Source organism: Lithobates pipiens, unplaced genomic scaffold (genome assembly GCF_037356315.1).
Source record: "Lithobates pipiens isolate NorthernLeopardFrog02 unplaced genomic scaffold, aLitPip1_a1.2 Scaffold_30, whole genome shotgun sequence".
Lineage (NCBI taxonomy): Eukaryota > Metazoa > Chordata > Amphibia > Anura > Ranidae > Lithobates > Lithobates pipiens.
Genome location: NW_027507791.1, coordinates 61,954,055 through 61,980,198, shown reverse-complemented (window position 1 = coordinate 61,980,198; position 26,144 = coordinate 61,954,055). Strand labels below are relative to the sequence as shown.

The 26,144-nt window shown below is 45.8% G+C and overlaps 1 long non-coding RNA gene across 1 annotated transcript in view; it reads left to right on the top strand.

The window, feature by feature from the left end:
- The window catches only part of LOC143942912 (uncharacterized), a 34,085-nt gene extending 9,724 nt beyond the window's left edge, over positions 1–24,361 (top strand). Inside the window, exons 2-9 of the long non-coding RNA XR_013264859.1 lie at positions 10,609–10,672; positions 11,267–11,328; positions 12,865–12,930; positions 15,325–17,337; positions 18,351–18,408; positions 19,315–19,373; positions 21,031–21,145; positions 23,973–24,361. This is a non-coding gene — a long non-coding RNA (uncharacterized LOC143942912). The remainder of the gene's footprint in view (positions 1–10,608; positions 10,673–11,266; positions 11,329–12,864; positions 12,931–15,324; positions 17,338–18,350; positions 18,409–19,314; positions 19,374–21,030; positions 21,146–23,972) is intronic.
- Positions 24,362–26,144: the final 1,783 nt, after the last annotated feature.

The window sequence follows — 26,144 nt, the reverse complement described above, 5'->3', positions numbered from 1 at the left end:
ACCCTTTGCTGATGAGTTGGCTAATTACGGAACGCAGTCTCTAGTGGGGAGCTCAAATTTTATGTGGGGTCCTATAGCATTGGAGAGGAGGCGGTGTTAGATTCCATGGCAGACTATATGTGGGTTGTCAGGAAAAGAATGTTTACTGACATAGATGTTTTTCAAAAAAGCAATAAAAAAAAAGAAGGGACTTATATAAGAGAATTTGCTGGAGTGCTGTTTTGCTTGGTTAAGACCTGGTTTAAAAAGAGAACTATGGCCCAACCTTTTTTGGCCTTAGGTTGTTTTTGTTCACAAGATGACATATAGGATGTTCTCCCGTGACAAAAAAAAAACTCATGTGCATGTGGCGGGCTATGGCCCACTATATCCTGACAGCACAGAGCCGCGATGCAGCCGGGACAGATCCTGACAATACTGTTGAGATCCATCCTGCCGCCTGATTGACAGCTGACCCTCCCCCTCCCCAGATTTCCTCCTCCGTCTGTTCTTCCAGTCAGCACTAGAGAATCGGAAGGGGGGGATCCATGTGGAGTAAAACATGTACAATATCCACCAAATCTGCACAAACCAGCTGAATATTAAAAACAAACACGCCATTCGTTTGTGCCACATTTTATTTTTAATTCAGCAATATGGGACGGGGTTTCAGCATCTATAACTCACAATATCTCCGCAACCAAAACGGCACAAACGTTTATTTTTGCAGCACAAACGCAGCACAAACGAATGGCGCGTTTGTTTTTAAAATTCAAGAACATGGGGTGCAAAGTGGGCAGGGTTTCAGAAACTATAACACACAATGTCTCCGCAACCAAAGCGGCACAAACGTTTATTTTTGCAGCACAAATCAGCACAAACGCGGCACAAACGAATGGCGCGGTCGTTTTTAAAATTCAAGAACATGGGGTGCAAAATGGGCGGGGCTTGCATTACATTGAATGTTTAATATCTCAGAAACCTCTCACAAACACGGCACAAAGGAATGGTATATTTTTATTTAGGTTTTACAAACATGGGGTGCCAACTTCACACAGCTCCAGAGAGAGGGCGGAAATTGACAGATAATAATCTCTCTGCTCTCTTGGCTCCCGGCTCTCCCGTGATGCCCATCGCACTACTGCAGAGAGGGTAGTTGGCCAGATTCCCACCTACCCAAACGCTGGAGTTCCATATCAGAGAAATCCATGCCCAAAGCCTCACTGGCAGCGCTGATTAGAAAAGAGCGGGTAGCAAAGTCACGCGAATGTAGGGGCCCCTGCAAGGGTACAAAACAACCCTTCTGCCCCTGCCAAAGCTGTTGGTTTTTGATGTGTGCAACAGAACCTACATGCAGCGCTCAGAGAAGGTAATGTCCTTTTCCCGGACTCCGCCCACCGAGGACGTGGATTTCAAAACCAGTTCGCTGATGCGAAAGGCCCCCCGAAAAATGCCCATGAGAAAGCCACTTGGAAGAGGAGGGTCTCGAACAAGGAAAAGCAAATGGACAGCAAGAGGTAAAGGATACCAAAGAGAATAGGGAGGCAAACTGGACGCTGGAAATGGAGGGAATGAGTTGTACATCTCCAACCCCGCAGAACCCAACGGGTGGGAAACATCTTTGTGGTGTCCCCTCACCCAAGGATCTGAAACCAGAACAACAAAGCAGACATGGCCGACTAAACCGTGGAACCAGAAGAACCTTTTTGTAGTAAATAAACAAGGTAAGAAAATAAAGCCACACATCTTTCCTGTAAAGACAGGATGGAAATCTCACTACACCTGGACCCATTTGTCCCACGCATGACAGTACGACGCCTGCATCCAAGGGGACAGTGACGCCAGTAGGATATCAAGCAAACTTCGGAAACAAGGTTCCACAAGTAGGCCATACAGGGGAGGCCCTCCAAGGAAGCAGACAGGGCGAGGGCGTGGAAACGATCGAGCTGTGAGAGAGAGGATCAGCAATATTATTAGCAGTTCCAGGGACATGCCTAGCTCTAAAGCAAACGTTAAACTGAAGGCACTTTAAAACCAAAAAATGCAGCAACGACATGACAGGAGGGGATCTGGCAGACTGTTGACTGACCACCTGCACCACGTTCATGTTATCGGACCAGAAAACCATCTGGTGATTACGCATCTGCTTCCCCCCAACACTCAATGGTGACAATAATCAGAAAAAGCTCCAGCAGTGTGAGGTTGCCCAAAAGATCCATGCAGGCCCATGAGGCCAGCCAACAAGGGGAGCGGCCAGCAGACCGCTCCCCTTGGAAAAAGGCACCGAAACCACAGGAGCCTGCCTCATCAGTGTATAGCTCCAGCTGTAAGTTCGGTACCTACTCCAGCAACCAACAAGACTGCCCGTTGTAGGACTGGAGAAAGGATAGCCACATCCCCAAGTCATCCCACATGGTGGTGGGGGGGCAGCTACTCCCTTTGTGGCCTATGCAGGCGTCTACAGAAAGCCCCCCCCCCATGCAGATGATGCGGCATGCAAAGACCACGTGATCCAGCAAAGACTGAAGTTGTTTTAACTGCAGTTTTTTAGCCCCTTTTGCCAAGCAGATCAGGGTGAGTAGCCTAGCCAGCTTGTCACTGGGCAGCCAGAAAACCATCTCCATGGTGTTGATTTCAATACCCAAGAAGGCCAGAACCTTCACAGGGCATTCAGTCTTGTCAGCTGACAGCGGGATAGAAAACCATTTGCTGCTGTCAGCTGGGCCCACAAAGAGGAAGCCATCCAAATGGTGTAATACAGAATGCAAACCAGCTGCCTGGACAACTACCCATTCAAGTAAACTACTGAAAAGTAAAAAAAAATAAATAGCAAGAAATGGCACAGCCCATGGGAAGGCACATGTCAAAAAAGTAGCTTCCCTGAAAATAGTATCCCAGCAGGTGGACCGGGAAGAGGCGGACTCAATGTCCGCCTTGGCCAGCAAGGCCGAAGGACCAGCCACTCTGATCAAGTGGAGCGCCTTGTCGATGCCATCATTGACCGAGGAGCCAGAAGGATAGGGCAAGTGGTGGATAAGGTGGAATTTTCCCTCAGCCCTTTTGGGGACCACACCGAGGGGGGAAACAACTCAGGTTGTGGAAAGGGGGGGAGATCAAAAGGGCCCCAAGTCCAATTCCTTCTGGAGATTCTCGGCCACCACAGACTTCAATTGAACGCCCGTTTTCAAATTGGGTGCCATGGTCGGCACATCCGAAGGAGTAAAGGGCATCCAAAAACCACGGTTTAAACCATCCCTTAAGATCAAGGCTTCGCTATGGAGTACCAGTCTAGCCAGGGAAGCTTCTCTGAGACAATCACCGGGGTCCTCCGGTTTAGAAATTTCAGGCTTGGCCCCAGCCGGGAAATAGGTTGTTTTCCCTTTTGGAAGCACCGGCTGGCTGGGTGAGCAGCCCCGCAAAGTAAGCAGTCGTGTTTAAAACCGCACACAGTGTACCACTTCAAGTGGCTCTCATTGAATAGCCAGCATAGACCTTTTTGGGGGGCAGCCGATGCTCCGGAGGGATCGCCAAGCTGGGGACTGAAAGGAGGAAGGCCTGTGGGGGCACATGAGCTATAACCACAGGCTACCGTCCGGGCAATCAAAGCGGAACTCCTTACTTGATGACTTTTTTGATGGAACTGCGTGTCATAGTGGAACCAACACTGGCCCCCATACACTTTGTAGGCACCACAAATGAGATCAAGGTAGCAACAAAGTGGTGCAGCTAACTCCGGAAAATGCTCACAAAGCACTCCCAGCATAAGCACAGAACCCCTGCAGCCAGTTCCCGAATGTCCAAGGAAGCTGCCGCGCAGCAGGCAGGGGCAAGGTCTCATTGGCATGCCCACAATGGGAATCTCCCACCCTGCCGGGCGCAGGGAGATGGTGGGGCGAGGCTGTGGCAGCAGGCGTCTGGAAGGAAGCTCCAGCCCAGCCGGGTGCAGGTAGCTGCTGATGGTCAGAGGTCAGTGAGCTGGGTGCAGGGGGATGTGGGAAGGTGGGGATCAGCAGCAGGGGGTGAGCGGCATGGGCAGCTCTAACATCCCTCACCCAGGTGGGTACACTGCAGGGGGTGAGTGTCATGTACATCCCTGCCATCCCCCACCCAGCCGGGTACAGGGGATGGCAGGGATGTACATGCCACAGGGATATGTGGATGCACAGTGGATCTGGCATAGGAAGAGTGGAGAGCATCAAAATTTGACTCTCCAACCCTGCTGGGCGCAAGCAGAGACGCTGGCAGTGACACGCCAGCAGATCCAAGTAGCGTGGAGGAAGAAAGATGTGAGGCCCATGCAGCAGCTCTGGGCTGGCATTCCTGGGGTCTGGTGCCGAGGGACAATCTCCGGGTGGCCCTCCCACCCCCCGGGGGGAACCAAGGACAGCGGTAACCGGCACCCACAAGCAGTGAGCAGGGGCGGGGCACCCACGTGGAGGGACAGTCAGAGGAGCCCGAACGGACCGCCGGAGGACTCTTGGGCTCTGGGAGCGGGCTGGGCAAGAGGAGCCCCGGCCCGGGCTGTGTTCAAATGGTGGGGGGACCCGCCGGGGAGAGTTTCTGCGGCGGGTGGCAGCGGGGGGGGGAGAGCCAGGATCAGTAGCCACAGCAGCTCCAGGGGGACGTGGGTGGTGGAAGGGGAATAGGAAGGCCTTGAAGGAATGGGGCTCAGACGGGAAGGAGGATGGGTGCGTCTGCTGGCCCTAGCATCCGGGGGCCCCTGTAGGTGGCAGTGGAGGGGGGGACATCTCAAGTGTAAGGAGACAGAAAAGCCATTCAGCCTGACCTTGGAGGGCCAGCTTGTGGACCCTGGCCAACAAAATGTTAGTGTCCATGGCCAGAGGTGCAGTGTCCACAGCAGCTCTTCCAACCGACTCCTCTGAAAGACCCCAGAATTCCCTGGGGCACACGTTCCCTGAGCTCAGGCCCATCACATCCCCATGTTACAACCAACCGTTCCCCTTGACTGGCACCTGGTGCCATTGGGAGTAGAAATTAGCCCCATTATTGGTGTATGTGAGATAAAATAAACCATATGGTTGGTGACTGATATAAAGACGCTCCATATCATTAGTGTCAGTGGTGGCTTTCCTTATCATGGTGTTTTGCCTCTTTATTGAAGCTGCAACTAAACCTCGGCTACAGTGCCAGGCACCCTGCATTCCCTACACTATCACCCCACCGCCACCCCATAATCCGGACACCCTGCAGGACACCGACCTTTTCAAACCGCGTCCACAATCCCTGGGCTGTCCCGTGTGATCTGGGATGCTTGGCAGCCAACCCATACCGACCAATCACATTTGATGTTACTATAGAGACCTCGGTATGACTTAATTCTATAAGTTTAAGGCCTTTGCTGAGCTCCGGCAGCTTTCCAGTGTGCCAGAGGTGCCAATCCCCTTTAAATACTATGTATTTGATGTGAACCTGTGGGCTCTCCTTTTGAAAAGCCCTGTGTGCTTTGCGTCTTTAGCGCGTTTTGTGAAAAACGCACCAAAAAAATACATCTTCCACTATAGTTGTAGTAGTATACTTGACTACTTGACACTATGTTAACGCAATGAAAAAAAAGCAACATGACTTGTTTTTGAGCGTGCTTTTTGAGTCACATATCCATCCCCCCCCCACCATGGAGAAAAAAAGCATGAAGAACGCATTATGCGTTTTTTCTTTTTTTGTTTTGTTTTTTTACACAACAGATTAAAAAAAAAAACGCACTAAAAAGGCAATGTGCGTCTCACAACAGGGCCCCATAACGCACTCTGCATTACTGAATGAAACTATTTGTATAATTTGGTTGCTGAATTTTTACCGGATAAAAAGGACAAACTTTTTTTTTTCTTTATTTTCTTCTTTTTTTTTATTTTCTTTTTTCTTCTTTATTTGTTCTTTATTTTTCTATTTAAATTTTTCTTCTTTATTTTTTATTTTTTATTTTGCCTTTTTTTTTTTTTTTTTTTGCAAAAGCAACACTGAATCTGGGCAATCAGGGGTTAAAGTTGAAGAGGGCATGGCTGTGTCAGCTGACCTTTTCTAGTCCCCCATGCAGTTTGCAGTTTATTTTTTATTTTTGTATCATTTTTACTTTATTTCCTCTTATCTGCAGCTGTCCAGGAACAGCTACAAGTCCCAACTCTGCTTGCAAAAGAAAATAAGAGTTATTTGAACTTATTTGGAGAGTTTGTTAGATTTGTCAGGTATGTGCTGTCACAAATAAAGTTGAAAAAAAAAATGTCTGCTTTCCATATAAATACGCCCACTTTTGGAGCAGTCTGCCCTGTTGGTCTACAGATGGAGCACATGGCTTGCTGCTGCCATGTTTGTTTGGTAAGTGATGTTTGATATGTTGGGTTAGAAGCTCTGGGTTACATTCATTTTTACTGCACTTTGTTTAAATGTTCCAATCTGAATGTCCAATCTTCCCTATGAATTGTATTCAAGCCTGAACACAAAGCTGCAGAGCTCAACTCCAGGGGAATCCATGCTAAAATCTACTGCTGATCAATGGGAAGCATGCATTCCTCTTGCCACTGCTGGTGATTAGGAAGCATGCCTCCCCTTTGCCACTGGCGATTGATGGCAAGCATGGCTCTGGCCCTTTGTCACTGGTGATAGATAGATCTGGCACGTGGCTATTGATGGCAAGCATTTCTCTGGCCCTTGGCCGCTGGCTATTCATGGCAAGCATATCTCTGGCCCTTGGCCGCTGGCTATTGATGGCAAGCATGGCTCTGGCCCTTGGCTGCTGGCGATCGATGGCAAGCATGGCTCTGGCCCTTGGCTGCTGGCGATTGATGGCAAGCATGGCTCTGGCCCTTGGCCGCTGGCGATCGATGGCAAGCATGGCTCTGGCCCTTGGCCGCTGGCGATCGATGGCAAGCATGGCTCTGGCCCTTGGCCGCTGGCGATCGATGGCAAGCATGGCTCTGGCCCTTGGCCGCTGGCGATCGATGGCAAGCATGGCTCTGGCCCTTGGCCGCTGGCGATCGATGGCAAGCATGGCTCTGGCCCTTGGCCGCTGGCGATCGATGGCAAGCATGGCTCTGGCCCTTGGCCGCTGGCGATCGATGGCAAGCATGGCTCTGGCCCTTGGCCGCTGGCGATCGATGGCAAGCATGGCTCTGGCCCTTGGCCGCTGGCGATCGATGGCAAGCATGGCTCTGGCCCTTGGCCGCAGGCGATCGATGGCAAGCATGGCTCTGGCCCTTGGCCGCAGGCGATCGATGGCAAGCATGGCTCTGGCCCTTGGCCGCAGGCGATCGATGGCAAGCATGGCTCTGGCCCTTGGCCGCAGGCGATCGATGGCAAGCATGGCTCTGGCCCTTGGCCGCTGGCGATCGATGGCAAGCATGGCTCTGGCCCTTGGCCGCTGGCGATCGATGGCAAGCATGGCTCTGGCCCTTGGCCGCTGGCGATCGATGGCAAGCATGGCCCTTGGCCGCTGGCGATCGATGGCAAGCATGGCTCTTGGCCGCTGGCGATCGATGGCAAGCATGGCCCTTGGCCGCTGGCGATCGATGGCAAGCATGGCCCTTTGCCGCTGGCGATCGATGGCAAGCATGGCCCTTTGCCGCTGGCGATCGATGGCAAGCATGGCCCTTGGCCGCTGGCGATCGATGGCAAGCATGGCCCTTGGCCGCTGGCGATCGATGGCAAGCATGGCCCTTGGCCGCTGGCGATCGATGGCAAGCATGGCTCTGGCCCTTGGCCGCTGGCGATCGATGGCAAGCATGGCTCTGGCCCTTGGCCGTTGGCGATCGATGGCAAGCATGGCCCTTGGCCGCTGGCGATCGATGGCAAGCATGGCTCTGGCCCTTGGTCGTTGGCGATCGATGGCAAGCATGGCCCTTGGCCGCTGGTGATCGATGGCAAGCATGGCTCTGGCCCTTGGCTGCTGGCGATCGATGGCAAGCATGGCCCTTGGCCGCTGGCGATCGATGGCAAGCATGGCTCTGGCCCTTGGCCGTTGGCGATCGATGGCAAGCATGGCCCTTGGCCGCTGGTGATCGATGGCAAGCATGGCTCTGGTCCTTGGCTGCTGGCTATTGATGGCAAGCATGGCTCTGGCCCTTGGCCGCTGGCGATCGATGGCAAGCATGGCTCTGGCCCTTGGCCGCTGGCGATCGATGGCAAGCATGGCTCTGGCCCTTGGCCGATGGCAAGCATGGCTCTGGCCCTTGGCCGCTGGCGATCGATGGCAAGCATGGCTCTGGCCCTTGGCCGCTGGCGATCGATGGCAAGCATGGCTCTGGCCCTTGGCCGCTGGCGATCGATGGCAAGCATGGCTCTGGCCCTTGGCCGCTGGCGATCGATGGCAAGCATGGCTCTGGCCCTTGGCCGTTGGCTATTGATGGCAAGCATGGCTCTGGCCCTTGGCCGCTGGCGATCGATGGCAAGCATGGCCCTTGGCCGCTGGTGATCGATGGCAAGCATGGCTCTGGCCCTTGGCCGCTGGCGATTGATGGCTCTGGCCGCTGGCGATCGATGGCAGGCATGGCGCTGGCCTTGGCCATGGGCCATCGATTGAATTAATTTTAGAGGGGGATTGTTGCATTAATAGCTCAGTGTACTGAATATTAAATAAGCCCCAATTATCAATGGATAATGTCCTTCTAGCAAACAATCACATGACTGCTGTAAAACCGTATGGCGGTCAGTTGCTGATTGGCTGCTCTGGTTATCGCACTTTCCTATAGGACCGTTTATTTATTTTTGTTTCCAAACCCCGATGTATACTGAGCAGTCGGCCGCACTATAAACTAGGACTGCAACTAACGATTATTTTCATAATCGATTAGTTGGCCGATTATTGTTTTGATCGGCTAATGACCTAAAAAAAAAAAAAAAATAAATAAAAGATGGCGTATAATTTAGTTAATGTGTAAAGTTTAAAAAAAGTCAATTTATTTTTAAAAATCTCTATATGCAGTGGTGAATATAAATAACCAACTATGTTAGGGAGCAAAATATCTAATCCACTCTGAGAATAACACAGAAGAGATATACTGTATATATTAGAGGGGATATATACTATTAGAGGAGATATACTGTATTTACACTATTGAAGATATACTGTATATTCCATTAGAGGAGAGAGATACTGTATATACCATTAGAGGAACAATATACTGTATATACTATTAGAAGCTATATACACTATTAGAGGGGATATATATAGTGCATATACCATTAGAGGGGATGTATATAGTGCATATACCACTAGAGGGGATATATATAGTGCATATACCATTAGAGGGGCTATATGTAGTGCATATACCATTAGAGAGGCTATATGTAGTGCATATACCATTAGAGGGGCTATATGTAGTGCATATACCATTAGAGGGGCTATATGTAGTGCATATACCATTAGAGGGGCTATATGTAGTGCATATACCATTAGAGGGGACATATGTAGTGCATATACCATTAGAGGGGATAGATATATATATATAATTTTGCATATACTACTAAAGGGTCAATCTGGTAAATATCATTAGAGTCATGAACTTTATCCCCATTTTGTTACTGGCCGATTAATCGATTATGAAAATGGTAATTGATTAATTAATATGTGAACGTGTCCCATAGGAAACAGCGATAAATTAACTGTAGTGCGTTTCTGCAAAAAAAAAAGCACCAAAAATGCATTGGTGTTAACCAGGCCTAAGACGATTAGTAGCAGCAGCATGTTTTTTTTTTTTTTTTTGTCATGTGTTTAAAAAAAACAAAACTAAAATGGAGTCCTTTTTTATAGCAGAAAATCGCTACTATAAGGGGCTCATTTATACTGTAGAACAGTAAAAGTAATATATAGTGAAGTAGGATATATGGGCATTTTAACTAGGGGTCAGACATGAAGGGAGATATAAATCTTTTAGATTAAAGTAGTAGTAAAGGCTGATTTTGTGTTGTGTGTTTTTGTGTTGTGTGTTTTATCATTTTAAATATGTAAAATACTGGTAAAAGTTTACTTTAAATGTCATTGTAATGCCTTCTATTACCTCCAGTCCAGCCTCCATTTTCTCTGGGTATCTTTGTAATTATGTATCATTGTGATTATTATGTTTCTGTTAAAGCAGGGGTAGGCCCTCCAGCTGTTGTGGAACTACATTTCCCATGAGGCATTGCTGGCACTTAAAATGACTCCAAGAGGCATGATGGGACTTGTAGTTCTGCACCAGCTTGAGCGCCCCCAAGTTGCCTCCACTCCACGTTCAAGGAATGTGTTTTATTGGTTATATGTTAATAAATGGCCGCTACAGCCAATTTTCACTCCAGACGTCTGTTCTTGTATGGTTGGATTAAGTGGGGCTGTAGTTGTGGGTAATTCCTCAGAGGGGACGGGAGTGTTTTATGTCTGTTTACTCCAGTCATGGAATATTTTGGTGGATGACCAGTTTGCCGTCATGCTGTTCTTTAACCCCAGACAAGTATGCAGGTTTAGGCATTCCCCCAATATGGATACTTTTCTGGGGAGATAAGGGATTTAGGAAGCATCTTTCGGTAGGTCGGTAATGCTAGATTCCTTATTTCTTGGTAGGTTTATGGTATCTATTTTGGTTTAATCGACTTTGGTGAAATTGACCCCATCGTTCATTTTATGATCTTTTTTTCAAATTCCAGTGGGAGGAAAAAAAGCTCAAAGCAATGTGGAATTTCCTTGGTGGCCCTGCAGCTTCAGCAAATGGTAAGATGAGAAAGCACAGGAGGTGGCCAGGTTCTGGGGATCTAGGAGTGAGCTGTTACGGTTCGGTTGGAAGCATCTGGCAGGGATTGAGCTCCCGGGGGTGTGGATGAAGTGCGCGAGCCTTCCCCCCCAAGTTCAAAGTCGACAGTGTTGCATGCCCTGCCCTGTCACAGCGGAGAACTTGGTTGGCTTTCATTCACATCAGTGTTCAGCATTCCATGAAGGTTACCGGTTCCTAGGAGCTCCTTCTCTGTAAAGAGATGCAGGTGGCGAATTTCACTCTGATCCCACTTGGGGGAAGTCTGCGGAGAGCTTCCCCAACACTGGCCTTTGTGTCGGGCGCATGTTGACCCTTGCGAGTCGGGATGTATGCAGGCCACATACAAGTCGGGACGCATGCGGCAACAAGCGTGCTGGGACACACGCTGCGCCTGCGTATGAGGTCTCTGCTCACGCTGTCTCTGCTCACGCTGTCTCTGCTCACGCTACTTCTGTTTCTGAGGCCTCTGCGCACTGACCTCCTGTGAAATGCAAATGGCATGTTGCGCGATCAAGCTTACTGTAATCATTTTATGATCTTTTTAAATTTTCTAGCGGGAGAAAAAAAGCCCAAAGCAATACGGAATTTCCTTTTGGCCCTGCCACTTCAGCAAATGGTAAGTTTTTTTTTTTTTTTTTTTTTTTTTTTTTTTTTTTTTATAAACACGGGACGAGTTTATGAACTTTTATCGTTACTTGAGTTTTGAGTTTGGCCACATGGTTTTTGTGGACCAGAGTTGCTAATTTCATTGCTAAACTGAGTTATGAGCCTTTCTCGTGACTCATGGGCTTGGATTTAACCACGCGATCTGGTGCTGACCAGGTTCCTGGTGCCTAAGAGTGAGATGTTATGGTTCAGTTGGTAGTGTCTGGCATGGATTGAGCTCCTGGGGGTGTGGATGAGGTGCGCGAGCCTTCCCCCTAGTTCAGTGTTGAACCAGTATTGCTAATGTATTTAATATTGATGTTCTGATAAACCCCTTCCTTTTTTCTATACAAAATCAACCGCTTATGTTTTCATGTGATCCTAAGGCTTACGTTTTATATTGTAGCTGGCGAGATGCCCACCAAGGCTGAATTATGGCAACACAATGCTGTCAGAGTAAACTGAGAGGTATGTATCAAATTAAATGTGTGACCACTGTGGCTGGACAGAAGTCGGTTTATCCCGGCTCGATAAGTGCTGCAGAGGCAGTAGGATTCAAATCTGATTTGTATATTTTGTGGCTGGGTTCACACGATCTCGGCATTGGACATCCACGTGCGATTTCGCACTGTATTGCTGTGCAGATCACATATGATGTCTGTGCGATGTGAATTCAACCATACAGATTATATATGGCTGAATTTGCATCGCATTTGGATCGAAAGGGTGCAGGACCCTTTTTTGCTCCGCACTGGAATTGAATCGGATCAAATGCGATCCGATTCCTGCACCATTTCACAGCGCGTACTGACAACCGAACTGGGGGTGTCATTAAAGTGGAAGTAAACTCCCCTATCGTTTTCAGCCAAGGAAGCTGCCTTCTTTGCCTCTGTTTTAATCTTCAACTGCTATGGTGCTGCACATGTGATTTGTTATGACACCAGCCATTGGATGGTTTGATAGTTTGGCTGAGAGCACAGCCAATGTGCAGTTGGCATTCCTGGCATGCTTTTTTTTAAATTTTTTTAACTGTTTAAATCCATGAGTTTACTTCCACTTTAACTTTGTATTGACACCCACAGAGGTTCGCAGAGGGAATTGTGACCTGCCTGTGAGACATGCGATGGGGGAACTCGCACAAGAATCACGCTGTTCGCATCGCATTGTGTGAACCTAGCCTCACAGCAAGGGAGTCTCCCTGCTGTCAAAATAAAATGAGCGGGGAGGCTTCCCGCATTTGGATGGAGGAATCCAATTATTTATTTTTTATTTTTTCATTTAACCCACTGGTTAAACGTAAACTGACTTCTGCTTTAACGGCTCTAGAGATTCAGGGCTAAGTGACCCTGGAACACATTGGTTAAACCTGGCTTCATACAGCAAGCATTTTGGGTTCACAGTAAAAGTCTGTATTGCATGACATGGTTTAGATTGGACCTCAGATTTCATTATCTCTGAATACATAGGCATGACTCCATTGTAAAAAAATTTTCTTTTCCATGACTAGTTGGAAGGCCATGAACAGTCAAAGCAAGATGAAATCCCCTTTCTGCTCCTGCAGTACTGGCAAATGGTAGGTAGCATGGCTTGGGTTAGCCACACAATTTTGTGGACCCAAAAATGAATGTACTTGGTTACGCAGGATTAGGAAGTAGAGCGAGAATCTAGAGCTCAATCATCTGTCTGAGTTGTGAGTTTTTCATCATAACTCATTGCTTGGGTTTAACCACTCAATGTTGTGGACCCAAAAATGAATGTACTTGGTTACGCAGGATTAGGAAGTAGAGCGAGAATCTAGAGCTCAATCATCTGTCTGAGTTGTGAGTTTTTCATCATAACTCATTGCTTGGGTTTAACCACTCAATGTTGTGGACCCAAAAATGAATGTACTTGGTTACGCAGGATTAGGAAGTAGAGCGAGAATCTAGAGCTCAATCATCTGTCTTAGTTGTGAGTTTTTCATCATAACTCATTGCTTGGGTTTAACCACTCAATGTTGTGGACCCAAAAATGAATGTACTTGGTTACGCAGGATTAGGAAGTAGAGGGAGAATCTAGAGCTCAATCATCTGTCTGAGTTGTGAGTTTTTCATCATAACTCATTGCTTGGGTTTAACCACTCAATGTTGTGGACCCAAAAATGAATGTACTTGGTTACGCAGGATTAGGAAGTAGAGCGAGAATCTAGAGCTCAATCATCTGTCTGAGTTGTGAGTTTTTCATCATAACTCATTGCTTGGGTTTAACCACTCAATGTTGTGGACCCAAAAATGAATGTACTTGGTTACGCAGGATTAGGAAGTAGAGCGAGAATCTAGAGCTCAATCATCTGTCTGAGTTGTGAGTTTTTCATCATAACTCATTGCTTGGGTTTAACCACTCAATGTTGTGGACCCAAAAATGAATGTACTTGGTTACGCAGGATTAGGAAGTAGAGCGAGAATCTAGAGCTCAATCATCTGTCTTAGTTGTGAGTTTTTCATCATAACTCATTGCTTGGGTTTAACCACTCAATGTTGTGGACCCAAAAATGAATGTACTACTTTGTTACTCTGAGTTAGGAAGGAGATAGCCAAGTAGGATAGGTCTAAAGCAGAGTTATGAGCTTTCATCCTAACTTGCTGCATGGGTTTAGCCACTCAGTTTTTTTGTGGACCCAAAGCTTTATATTGGCTTATACTATTTTAGCCACTATAGTCTATGGCTGAGTTTATGAATTTTATTGGGAAAGTCTACAGGGAGCTCCCCGCTCTCTGTAAGTCTCTGCGGGTGCATTGAATTTTATCATAGCTCTTAAGTTTTGGGCTCAGAGCTTCTTGTTCAGTCTGAAGTCTCTTCCTCCTTGGGTTGTGGGTTATTGGGGCGTTAAGGAGCTTTGATGGAGCAGGGCAGGGCATTGCAACACTGCTTCACCCGAGTCTTTGCCTCATTCACTCACAGCTTGTGCTTTACCCTGAAGGTCATCGGTTTCAAGGATTTGGTTTCTGCAGGGCTGAGCAAGAATGTTAATCTGATCCCTTTGGGAAAAGTATACAGGGAGTCAATATATTCTATGGCTGAGTTTATGAATTTTATTGGGAAAGTCTACAGGGAGCCCCCGCTCTCTGCAAGTAAAGGGTCAGCTGTTGCAAGACGGTCTTAAATTTTTACTGTGAGCTGTAGTTGGGCATCTGGACTGGTTGCCAGGCTGTTCTGTAGTGGCAGCTTTGGGGACTGGGTCAATCTCAGTCTTTGCTGGATTGGGGGAGGAGTGCCCACTCCTTCGAGAAGGCCGAGGCTAGTTTGTATTCAGTCTCCTTGTCTGCTGCTCTAGTGCATCCTGGCAGTTAGTCTAGAAGTTTAACTATGGCTTACAGTGGGAATGGCGGATTCTCTTATAACTGTTCATCCTTTCTTCCTGGGAATACGGAGTGGTGTTCTTTGGATTGGTTCTTTGTTTTTCTTGGTTGGAGTATGAGGGCACTATATTACAGTCAACAAACACTTCAGCCAGGCCAAAATCAACGCTCCCTATTCTTGGGTCAGGCTTAAGATATGGAGTCAGGATGCCTTGTCCCCTTAAGGGGATAAGGTATGACACATGTCGTTCCCACACTAATAGGTTTAATCTTCCCGAATTTAATTTATTGGAATAAGTCTGCAAGTTCACACCGGATGTATTGGTGTCAGGAAGCTAGTTGTTAGTTTGGACAGGGTATAACCTCATTTAATGTCCACCTTGGAGGAGAGTAGAATGTAGTTGCAAAGGATTTCCCTTTTGATTGCGGGCTTTGTGGTCCCAACAGAGCAGAGTTTTATGGGCAATACATATGCACTTGAGGCCCTCGGTGTCAAAGTTGACCACCACTTCGTTAATGGTCTCCACAGTGCCCCTCCTAAATCACACAATTTAGCTGCCAATGTGGAAATGGGCTTTAAGGATTGCTTATCAATGTCTCATCTCTAACCCTTTATCCTCTTTTTTTAGCTCCTGCCTACGTTTCAATGAGTTTGCTCAACTGAACTTCTAGCAGTGTTGGTGTGCCAGCAAGGTCGAAGAAAAGCAATCAACCCAAAGATGTCTTCATTGATTTTTACCGGACTTCCTTCCCAATTTTTCGATTTGTGTGCATGAAGATGTAGCCTCTTTCTGATCACTTTAATGACTGTCCTCTACTATTTATAATATGGAATCATAAACACGATATAAAGAGTAAACCGCGCTATTCAAAAAAGTTTAAAAAATATAAAATTCCCTACAAGCAGCAACCCTAATTGTAATACTCCGATAATAGACTGAATAGATGAAAAAAGTGAGCTGCGCTTAAAAAAACTCTAATCAAAAAAAAAATTCTAATCACAAGGAAAAATAGTGACAAAAAGGGATACAAACAATTAGCTTGAAAAATTTAAGAAAATAAATTAAATTAGTGGGTAATATCTTTTAAACATACAAGGGACAAAAAATGTAATCAGTGCCCATAATATAGTTAGCATAAATTACATATCCCTTATATATAAATCACATAAATTGTCAGTATTAAAGAAAATAAACCGACACACCACCAATTAGTTGTAATAAATGAACATAAAAAATTTTTAGAGAAAAAAATCAGAAAGAGTCCCAGAAATAATATCCAAAGGATAGTGTTGATTCTTCCAAAGTGAAAATATGGAATTGACACCCACAATGCTCTGTGTTAAAGGGAATCCAAGCAATCACCTCCACCAGTGAGAAGGGGGGCCGCTTACCAGAATTATAGATCTGTGTCAATGAGATCAACAGGGCAAAAGCACAGAAGTTCTGGATGAACTGTCACATGAGCCACACAGCCTTTATCCTTGATGCAAAGCCTGTTTCCATGTGTTCATCTCTAGAGAGTTTCTAGAGATGAACACATGGAAACAGGCTTTGCATCAAGGATGTGAATATGGGATGCATGCTCTCTGCGCCCCCCCCCCCCCCCCACCACCACCCTCATTTTGAATGTGGGATGCATGCTCTGCACCCCCCCCCCCCCACCATCATTGTGAATTTGTGGGACGCATGCTCGCCCCCCCAGTTTTTTTTTTTTTTTCTTTTTTATAGTCCTATGTTACACAGCAGGGCACATAGTGGGTCTGGATGGGGTGCAGAAACTGGCCAACTTTTCATGTTGCTAGTGGCTCGTTTCTAGGACTATCTCTTATCCTAGCAACTAATTGGCCACTTAACATGAACATATGACCAGACTCCTGCCCTCCTGAGCCTCCTGGTGTCTGAAGTAGGACTGGCAGCACTGACATAAGGGGAAGGATCTGTGATGGCTGCTGGCCAGTAAGGATGAGTTCAGGCATGTTCACAACCCACATGTGCAGAGTCCGCCAGGAAATTGGCACTGCACAGTGCTAATCATAGGCAGTGAGACCTTTCTCCAACTCTACAGCCGTAGAGTGGGAATATGTCTCGCTGCCTGTGATTATCTCTGTGCAGTGCTGACTTCCTGGCGGGCTCTGCATGTGCGGGTTATGAACATGCCTGAGCTCATCCTTACTGGCCAGACCAATATAATGGGCTAAGCTGCAATATCATGCAGGTGTGGCAGTGGTTATTACTTTGTGTTGCAAGGCTGTGTACGCATGACTCAAAGCACAACTTTGTTTTGCCTTTTTGAATGCATTATCTTTTCATTTTTTGCTAAAGCGATATTTGTATATGAAATGATTTGATATGACAAGACTAGTTACCAGGCTGTCATGCTGGTGTTTAATTCCAGTCAAGTATGCAGATTGGGGCTTTTATCCAAGATCTGCATACTTGATAAGTGATAATGAGCTCTAGGAAGCCAGCGTTGTCGGCAATGCTAGAGCCCACATTTATCATAAGTTTATAGTAGCTATTTTGAGCTAAGCATTTGATTTCAGTGGGCATGATGCCATTTATTTATTTGTTTAGGTACTACTGAGAACGAAAAGCTCAAAGCAACGTGGAATTTCCTCTGTGGCCCCGCAGCATCAAATGGTAGGTTCCCATACAAACACTGTCGTTTGGGTTTAGCCACACATTTATGTGGACCCAGTGTTAAACTGCTAATTGAGTTATGAACTGTTATCGTAACTCATGGGCTTGGGTTTAACCACTTGTTGGTGGTCCCCAGGTTCTGGGGTCTAGGAGTGACGAGTCCTAGTTCAGTTTGATATCTCTTCAGATTGCACTCCTAGGCTGAATGACTGAGCTTGTCTTGCAGTTCGGTTTGGCAGTGTTGCTTGCCCCGGCCTGTCCTACCGAGAGTCCCGATTCGTCTCTTTTGCTCTCCTCTGGATCCTTCTGCAAGTTATAGCCGGCTGCTAGGCTTTTAACTCCCTGATCCCTCTTGGGAAGTCTACGGAGAGCTTGGGCCCTGGGTCTCGCTCTCTGGAAGTGAAGGGTCTGCTGTTCTTAAATGGTCTGAGCTTCCTATTTTGTACTGTGTTTGGCTAACTGGCTAGTTGATGGGCTTCTCTGTAGCAGAGGGCTTGGAGACTGGGTCAATCTCAGTCCTTGCTGGATCGGGGGGCTAGTGCCCAGTCCTTTGTGAAGGTCGGGGCTAGGACCGATTCAGTCTTCTTGCCCTCTGCTGCAGTGCGGCTTGGAAGCTGGTTTAGGAGGTCAATCATGGACATCATGGGAATGGGAGGGTCATCTTTGACTGCACATCCTTTCTTCCTGGGAATACAGTGTCGGTCTTGGAATGGTTCTTGGTCTTTCTTGGTTAGAGTATGAGGGCACCATACTAGAGTCAACAGATACTTTGGCCAGGCTAACACTGGCACTCTATTCTTGGGTCAGACTTTTTGGTATTGGGTTAGATGCCTTATCCTCTTAAGGGATAAGGGTCTAGCACGTGCCATTCCCACAAAATGGCAAAATATCAACCTTTTCATTGGCTAACTTCACTCAAAGATCTCATGAAGCCTTTCTGCTTTAATATAAAATGCTTGCAAAATGGTTTATAAATTGTTTTATGGGGTTCTAATGCCTACCTTATTTTGTAGCTGAGGTGCCCTTCAAGGGTGAACTATGGCAACACTGTAAACAGATGAAAAATTAGAGGTATGTATCAAATTGGGGTTATAAATGCAATCTATAGGACATTTTAAGTGAAAATATGTTTTGATATAGTTTAGGTACCAAATCCTGTGGAGGCCCCCCCCTCCTTTCCATGATTAACACTACTAGAAAGGCTATCCTGAAGCAGTTCCTCAAACTAGTTGGGTTACTAATAGACCAGTGGTCTCACTGGGACCAGATGTGATCCTTTGCTTTCCTTATCTGGGCCTTGAGGCATAATTACTGACACTGGGGCAGTATTCCTTCCACTCGCAAACCTGGGGCACTTTTTTTCTCCCATAATGCCTAAAGATCTGGCATGGTTTATGCTCGGGCTCATTTTAGCCACCTTAGATTCTCATGGACAGTAAATTGACATTTTAGAAAGTTTGGAGACTGCCATTTTGAAATATCTTGTTTTAAAGCAGCAGTCTGCCCACCGCTGCAAAAAAATTTAAGCCAGCAGCTGCACATACTACAGCTGCTGACTTTTAATTTTGTACACTTGCCTGTCCTGGAGTCCAACAATGTCAAGTGCATGGAACCTCTATTGCAAGTAAAGGAACCCTACCACACCCCCTAACCAAAAGGTGCCAAATGTGGCTCCAGAGGGGGAGGAGTACAAGTGGAACTCTAATTAATTAAATTTGCTGCTCCTTTCACCTCTGTAACTGTGCTCACCATACTGAAATGCACCTTTTTGAGGCTTTATTGGAGGAAATAAGGAGGTGGTGGTGTGTGTGTGTTTTTTTTTTTTTCTCTTTACCTTTTTTGCTTTTCTAGCGTCTCTTTAAAAGACTTAATTGTCTACTGCAAGTTTGGTAAGTAGTTGACAAGTTTATAGTACTTGCAAAATGTTTTTTTTAAATTGTGTTTTATGGGGTTCTAATGACTGCCTTTGTTTTGTAGCTGGTGAGGTGCCCATCAAGGGTGAAATATGAAAATGGTGAACAGATGAAAAATTGGAGGTATGGGTCAAATTTGGCTTATAAATGCAGTAATCTATTGGACAGTTTAAGTGAACTGTGTTTTGATAGTTTTTAGGTACCAAATCCTGGTATTATATACATCTTTAACACTACTAGAAAGTCTATCCTGAAGCAGTTTCTCAAACTAGTGGGTTACAATAGACCAGCGCTCTCGCTGCAGCCTGGGGCCAGATGTGCTCCTTTTGCTTGCCTTTGTCAGTGTCATAAATTATGCCTCAAGGCCATGAGGCAGTATCTCTTCACTCACAAACATGGGACACTATTTCTCCCATGACACCAACAATTTCTCCCCTAATACCTAACTATTTGGCATGGTTTATTCTCAGTGGGCACATTCCAGGCCCTAGATTCTAAAGGTCAATTTACTGTAATTTTAGAAAGTGCGTAGACCTATTGCATGGGTATGAAAGTTTGCTTCAAATGTATTAACATATATTGCTACAATAGCCAGCTATAACTTCAGTCTTGATAAAACTAATCTGTATAGGAATAAAAACCTAAACTAATGCAGCCACCACTTTGGGAAAAAATTGGTGAGCTTTTTTGGCTTTAGTACAGCTTGTTAACACCACACTCACTGTGTGCAATTCTGTAGGAGATAAAGTTAGTTGCCAGTCAAGATTATGGGTGTAACATGTTCCTCAATTTGTCACACGATAATGCTGCAGGAGACTAGGAAATCCCAATTTGAGTTAAAAAACGCCTTAAAAAAAGTTACCCAATTAATTTTTTTACAAAAGCCAATCATAGGCGGAACAATCGCCTATGTTTTAAGTTTCTCTTTAAATGAGGCACCCAGGGTCTGAGACCCTGCATGTTGTCCTGTGCTCCACTGAATGTAAAGCAATGCACATTGCCCTGGCCTTGACGGCTAGGTAAATTGTCAGTGGGGCCTGGAAGAGTGATGTCACTTATGGGTCAGCAGCAAGAAGGGGACAGCAGATGTTCATCTATGCCAGTCTCAGGCCCACAGATCATCAAATGGAGCCTGGGGTATGTGTGGTGTTGAGCATTTTTGTGGCAGCTCAAGCACCAGGATTCAGTGGGGGTGGGTTTTTTATTTCTACCTGACGCCTGGGGTTCCCTTAATCATGAAGTATGGAGGCTGCCATTGCTCAAGTCTGTGGGTTTGTTCTGTCTCTCTGGTGCTTTGGCCTCAACACTGAGTGTGACCTGAGAAATAGAAGATTCTGACAATTGCAGAATGCTTTCTTTTTGATTAACATTGTAAAGCCACATTAGCCAGGTAACAAGTCCATTAGTTCCTGTACTGTTCAGTAAGCCATAGCAAAGTGAAGCAAAACATCTTCACTATGCTCCCAGTATGGAATTATCTAGGGTGGTTTTATTTGTGTGTTTTTGGGACTAGGCATAGGAAGCCATAGAGGCTTCTATTGTGGTTTTCTCCTGAAAATTTCAGTTGCTTGGCTGTCATACTAATACTCTACACAAGTATGCAGAGACTTCTAGACTTTCATGATCTGCCCACTTGAGGGTGACCTGAAACACATGAAGCCAGGTGTTGAGCAGAACAGCAGGTCAATTTGGGTAGTCAGTGAGCCCCTTTCATTAGTTTTTATAAACTTTATTAACCTTTTTATATTTAACCTTAACCTCAAACTTCTATCTTTTGTAGACATGTTGACATTAACAACTTGGTTTCTATTGGAAGCCTTGACCACTTCAAGTTGACGGCTGAACACTTCAAGCATGATGGAATCCCTTCTATTGTCCTGCAGCATTTGTGGATGGTGGGTACCAAAACTCATTAAGGATGAAGGCCTACCTTGGTTTGCTAGGTTTCACCAGAGTTCTGAGCTTTTGTTCGAACTCTTGGCTTGGGTTAGCCACACTGTGGACCCACAAATGAATTTAGGATACGAGTCTACCTTGGTTTGCTAGGTTTTACCAGAGTTCTGAGCTTTTATTCGAACTCTTGGCTTGGGTTAGCCACACTGTGGACCCACAAATGAATTCAGGATACTAGCCTAGCTTGGTTTGCTAGGTTTCACCAGAGTTCTGAGCTTTTATTCGAACTCTTGGCTTGGGTTAGCCACACTGTGGACCCACAAATGAATTTAGGATACGAGTCTACCTTGGTTTGCTAGGTTTTACCAGAGTTCTGAGCTTTTATTCGAACTCTTGGCTTGGGTTAGCCACACTGTGGACCCACAAATGAATTCAGGATACTAGCCTAGCTTGGTTTGCTAGGTTTCACCAGAGTTCTGAGCTTTTATTCGAACTCTTGGCTTGGGTTAGCCACACTGTGGACCCACAAATGAATTTAGGATACGAGTCTACCTTGGTTTGCTAGGTTTTACCAGAGTTCTGAGCTTTTATTCGAACTCTTGGCTTGGGTTAGCCACACTGTGGACCCACAAATGAATTCAGGATACTAGCCTAGCTTGGTTTGCTAGGTTTCACCAGAGTTCTGAGCTTTTATTCGAACTCTTGGCTTGAGTTAGCCACACTGTGGACCCACAAATGAATTTAGGATACTAGTCTAGCTTGGTTTGCTAGGTTTCAGCAGGGTTATGAGCTTTTAATCATAACCCTTAGATGTTGGGGTCTAAGAGCAAAGTACTTGTTCAGTTGGAAGTCCCTGGGTAGAAATTTGCTCCTAGGTTGTGGGTTGAGCTTTGTTGGAGCAGGGCAGGGCACTGCAACACTGCTCCTTCAGACTCTGTTGGCCTCTTTAATCCACCTTTTGTGCTTACCTTGCAGGTTATCGGTTTCTAGAAGCTTCTTTCTGCCATATACGGGGATAGATGGCTGAGCATTTATTTTACTCTAAAACCTCTTGGGAAAGTCTCCAGAGAGCCCCTGCTCTCTGCAAGTAAAAGGGTCTGCTGTTCTGAGACTGTCTTGCCTTTCCTATTGTGAGCTATGATTGGGAAACTGGGCTGGTCGATGGGCTTCTCTGTAGCAGAGGGCTTGGAGACTGGGCCAGTCTCAGTCCTTGCTTGATTGAGGGCGAGTGCCCAGCTCTTCATGAAGGTCAGTTCTAGGGCTGATTCAGTCTTCTTGCCCTCTGCTGCAGTGCGGCTTGGAAGTTGGTCTAGGGACTCAATCATAGCTCATGATGCGACTGGGGGAATTCTTTGACTGCACATTCTTTCTTCCTGGGAATACAGAGTGTTGATTTGGAATGCTCCATGGTGTTTTTTGGTTAAAGTGTGAGGGCACCATACTAGAGTCAAGGAACACTTTGGACCAAGCCAACATCAATACTCTTATTCTTGGGTCAGACTTTTTGGTATTGTGTTAGACCTTTTCCCTTAAGGGCATAAGTGTTCTAACATGTGCCATTCCCATCTAACAAATAGGTTTAAATGGTTGGTCTTGCTGTGAAACTACACGAAGGCAGTTAAACAGATTGCGCACTTTGTTCTCTGCGCACTTTGTTCTCTGCGCACTTTGTCCTCTGCGCACTTTGTCCTCTGCGCACTTTGTCCTCTGCGCACCTTGTCCTCTGCGCACCTTGTCCTCTGCGCACCTTGTCCTCTGCGCACCTTGTCCTCTGCGCACCTTGTCCTCTGCGCACCTTGTCCTCATGTGGAGTATTTTCTTGTAGATCCCTGAAGCTCATTCTAGTGGTGGTTGTATACAATGCCAATGATTCCCCTTTGCTGGTCATTTTATGCCCACCCTGATGCAGTGAAGAATGCAAATGTTCTGTTGGTTGCAGGCTTTGGTCCCATTAGCGCAGCTATTTATTTAATCTGAGACACTGGAGCAGTTAAAGGGATTTTAAAAATATTGGTTGATTCACTGCTGGTTCTTCAAGAGCCCAGCCAGGAATGCATATTGTGGTTTTACAATGTCTGTCACATCCATGTGAGCCAGGCCTTGCAGTGGAGTTTGTTTACTTGTTTTAGAGGCCTTTTATCCTTTGTGTTTTTAACGGTACCTCCATTTCATTCAGATGGCTGGCTGAGCAACACTGCTAGGTTCTGGCAAGACTGGTGTGGGAGATTGGTAAGCATCCATACACAATATTTCCAGGAAATCTTTGTAAAGGGTACAATGGTAAATTAATTTATCTTTTGATCTGTCCTTTAGACAATGCGCATAAGCTTAACAAAAGCATGGGGGGGGCAGAGAGTTGGGTTTTTTTTGGCAAGTGTCTGGTCCATATGCTCTCTTCCATTCAGAATCTTTATAAATGGTCAATACTGTCTTTCTGCAGGTCATTTATGGAAACCCTATGGCTGGAAACTGATTGCATACAGACTATAGAAGGGCTAAGCCAACATTGGCTCTATTCAATTTCCATCAGCATCTGGTATAATGAACCTTTTTTACACTTTGCCTATCCTTGATAAGTTGATGGAGATGTCCAGGAACTGTTATGTTTAGGAGGGGTCTGAATATACACTGTACCAAAGTGGGGAGAGCATGTAGGAATTAAGAAAGTTGGGTGGCTTTTAAATATTACTGGTTTACCTTCCTAAGCTATGCTATATTAATGGCAACATTTAACGAATTTAAAAGTAGGTGTAATGCAAATATGGCTGGAAATGTACTTTCAAATCTTTTGTCTCTAACACTATACCTTTCCTCCTTTTTGTTTTTTAGCTGTTGTCTACAACTTTTGCTACTATACTTGGAGTGTTCGTTTGCAAGCAAGGCCGAGGTGAACTTCAATTATCCCAGAGACCTCATTTTATCAATTAATCTGATTTCTTCTTTTTTAACTTGCTTTTTATTTTTATTTTCTATTGGTGGTATTGGGCCAGTGATGGTGAACCTTGGCACCCCAGATGTGACTACATTTCCCATGATGCTTGTGTAGTTGAGCATTATGGGAAATGTAGTTCCAAAACATCTGAAATGCAAAGGTTCCCAATCACTATTGGGCAGTAGCCTTTCTGATTGCTTAAAGGGCCAGCGTCTTCTGATTGCAATGTGAAATAAAAACAATTGTACATGGCTAAAGAATAAATGTTGACATGATTATTAAACATGAGAAATGTCGTCCATCCTTTACTATGTTTTATAACTAGATGTGTAGTGTGCTTGTACTTAGATTACATGGTAATTAAATCCTATAAAGACAATTGAGGGGGGGGGGAAGGAACCACCTTTGCTTAACTTTGTAAAATGTACAACTTTAACATAGTTTTTTTTTTTTTTTTACACTTTCATTAGACTTCACTGGTACAGAATGAGAGCATGCACATATTAAAACATCATTTTATTCCAGTTTGGTTAAAATTCACATTTGCATGACCTTAAATTTTATATCAACTACCCTGCAGGATAACCTAACATACAATACATAGGCCAAGTATTCTCATATGGCCTGGTTATGGGGGATCCCTTAAAGTCAATGTGTTTTGTCAATTAGCAAGACTGGTTAAGGATCATACAGGCAGGTAACAAATCCTAATAAAGCTCATAGGATCAATGTACAACCAGATGACATACAAATTCATGAATGTTCATTGACTACCTCATGTGCCCGTGTAGGACGGGCATCATTCTAAAAGGACACACCAGTGCAGCCTGTTTCTGGTGTTGATGTGCAGTGAGATCACTGCTGGGGACAGATTACTGATCCATTGTACTGGGCCACTGATTGACCTTGAAATTATGTGATTGCTGTCTACTCCGATGCCAGTGCTGCCAACCATTGTCTGATCACCACCATAGAAATACAATACCAGAGCTGCCACATCAGTCTCTAAACCCACCAGTGTGAGACGGCAACAGTGTCCGATTTCTGCCACATTACTCTCCAATAGGGATGAGCTTGGTGTTCAGTGAAGCCAGAACTCTGTGGGCCGTTCACGCCAAATTCGTGTGGCGCTCACGGCCCACAATGCACTGCACCATTGCAGTGGATTGCTGGCTCGTGATTGGCCAAGCATGCATTGTGACGCTGCATGCTTGGCCAATCACAGCGCCGGCAGCGAGGAGAGCCATGATTGGCCACATGGATGCACAGGATGCCTGTGGCTAATCGTATTTCAGGCTGTGTGTAGTACAGGCCCCACACTATATAAGACCGCCCGCGCGGTGGCCTGGTGTAGTGTGTTGGTGTCTGCAGGAGTTAGCGGGTGTTCTCTGTATCTTCAACTCAGTCTACACCGTCCGTTATCCACAGATTTAGCGTTCTTGCTCTTCTGTAATTGAGCTTTCAGCCATCTGCACAGGAGTTTCTGGGTGTTGTCTGTGACCTGAGTGCAGTATACACCTGTATCTACCTCTTTTGCTCTTATCTAATTGAGCCATCTGCAGGAGTTAGTGGGTGTTGTGTGCCTCCAGCACAGTATACACTACCCAATTGCTGGTTTTCCAATCTCCCTTCAGGCCATTACCAGGTCTGGAAGGCCAACAAGGAAAGGCAGACAGGCACGAGCCGATAGAGCCTGCTTGCCCTCTTTTGTGTCTAGAGATCGCGAAATAGGTCCAAAATGAGCAAAATTGCACCCCCGGCCCTTTTACCACGAAATGGGTCCAAAATGACCAATTGTACCGCCTTCCCTTTTAGCCTGAAATGGGTCCCAAATGATACAAAATCACACCCCCGGCCCTTTTATCACGAGATGGCTCCTAAATGGCACAAAATCACAACCCTGGCTCTTTAACCATGAAATGGGTCCAAAATGACAAATTACACCCCCGCCCCTTTTATCCTGAAATGGGTTTAAAATGTCAAATTACACCCACGGCCCTTTAATCCCAAAATGACACAAAATCGCACCCCGGCCCCTCTATACCGAAATGGGTTTAAAATGTACAAAA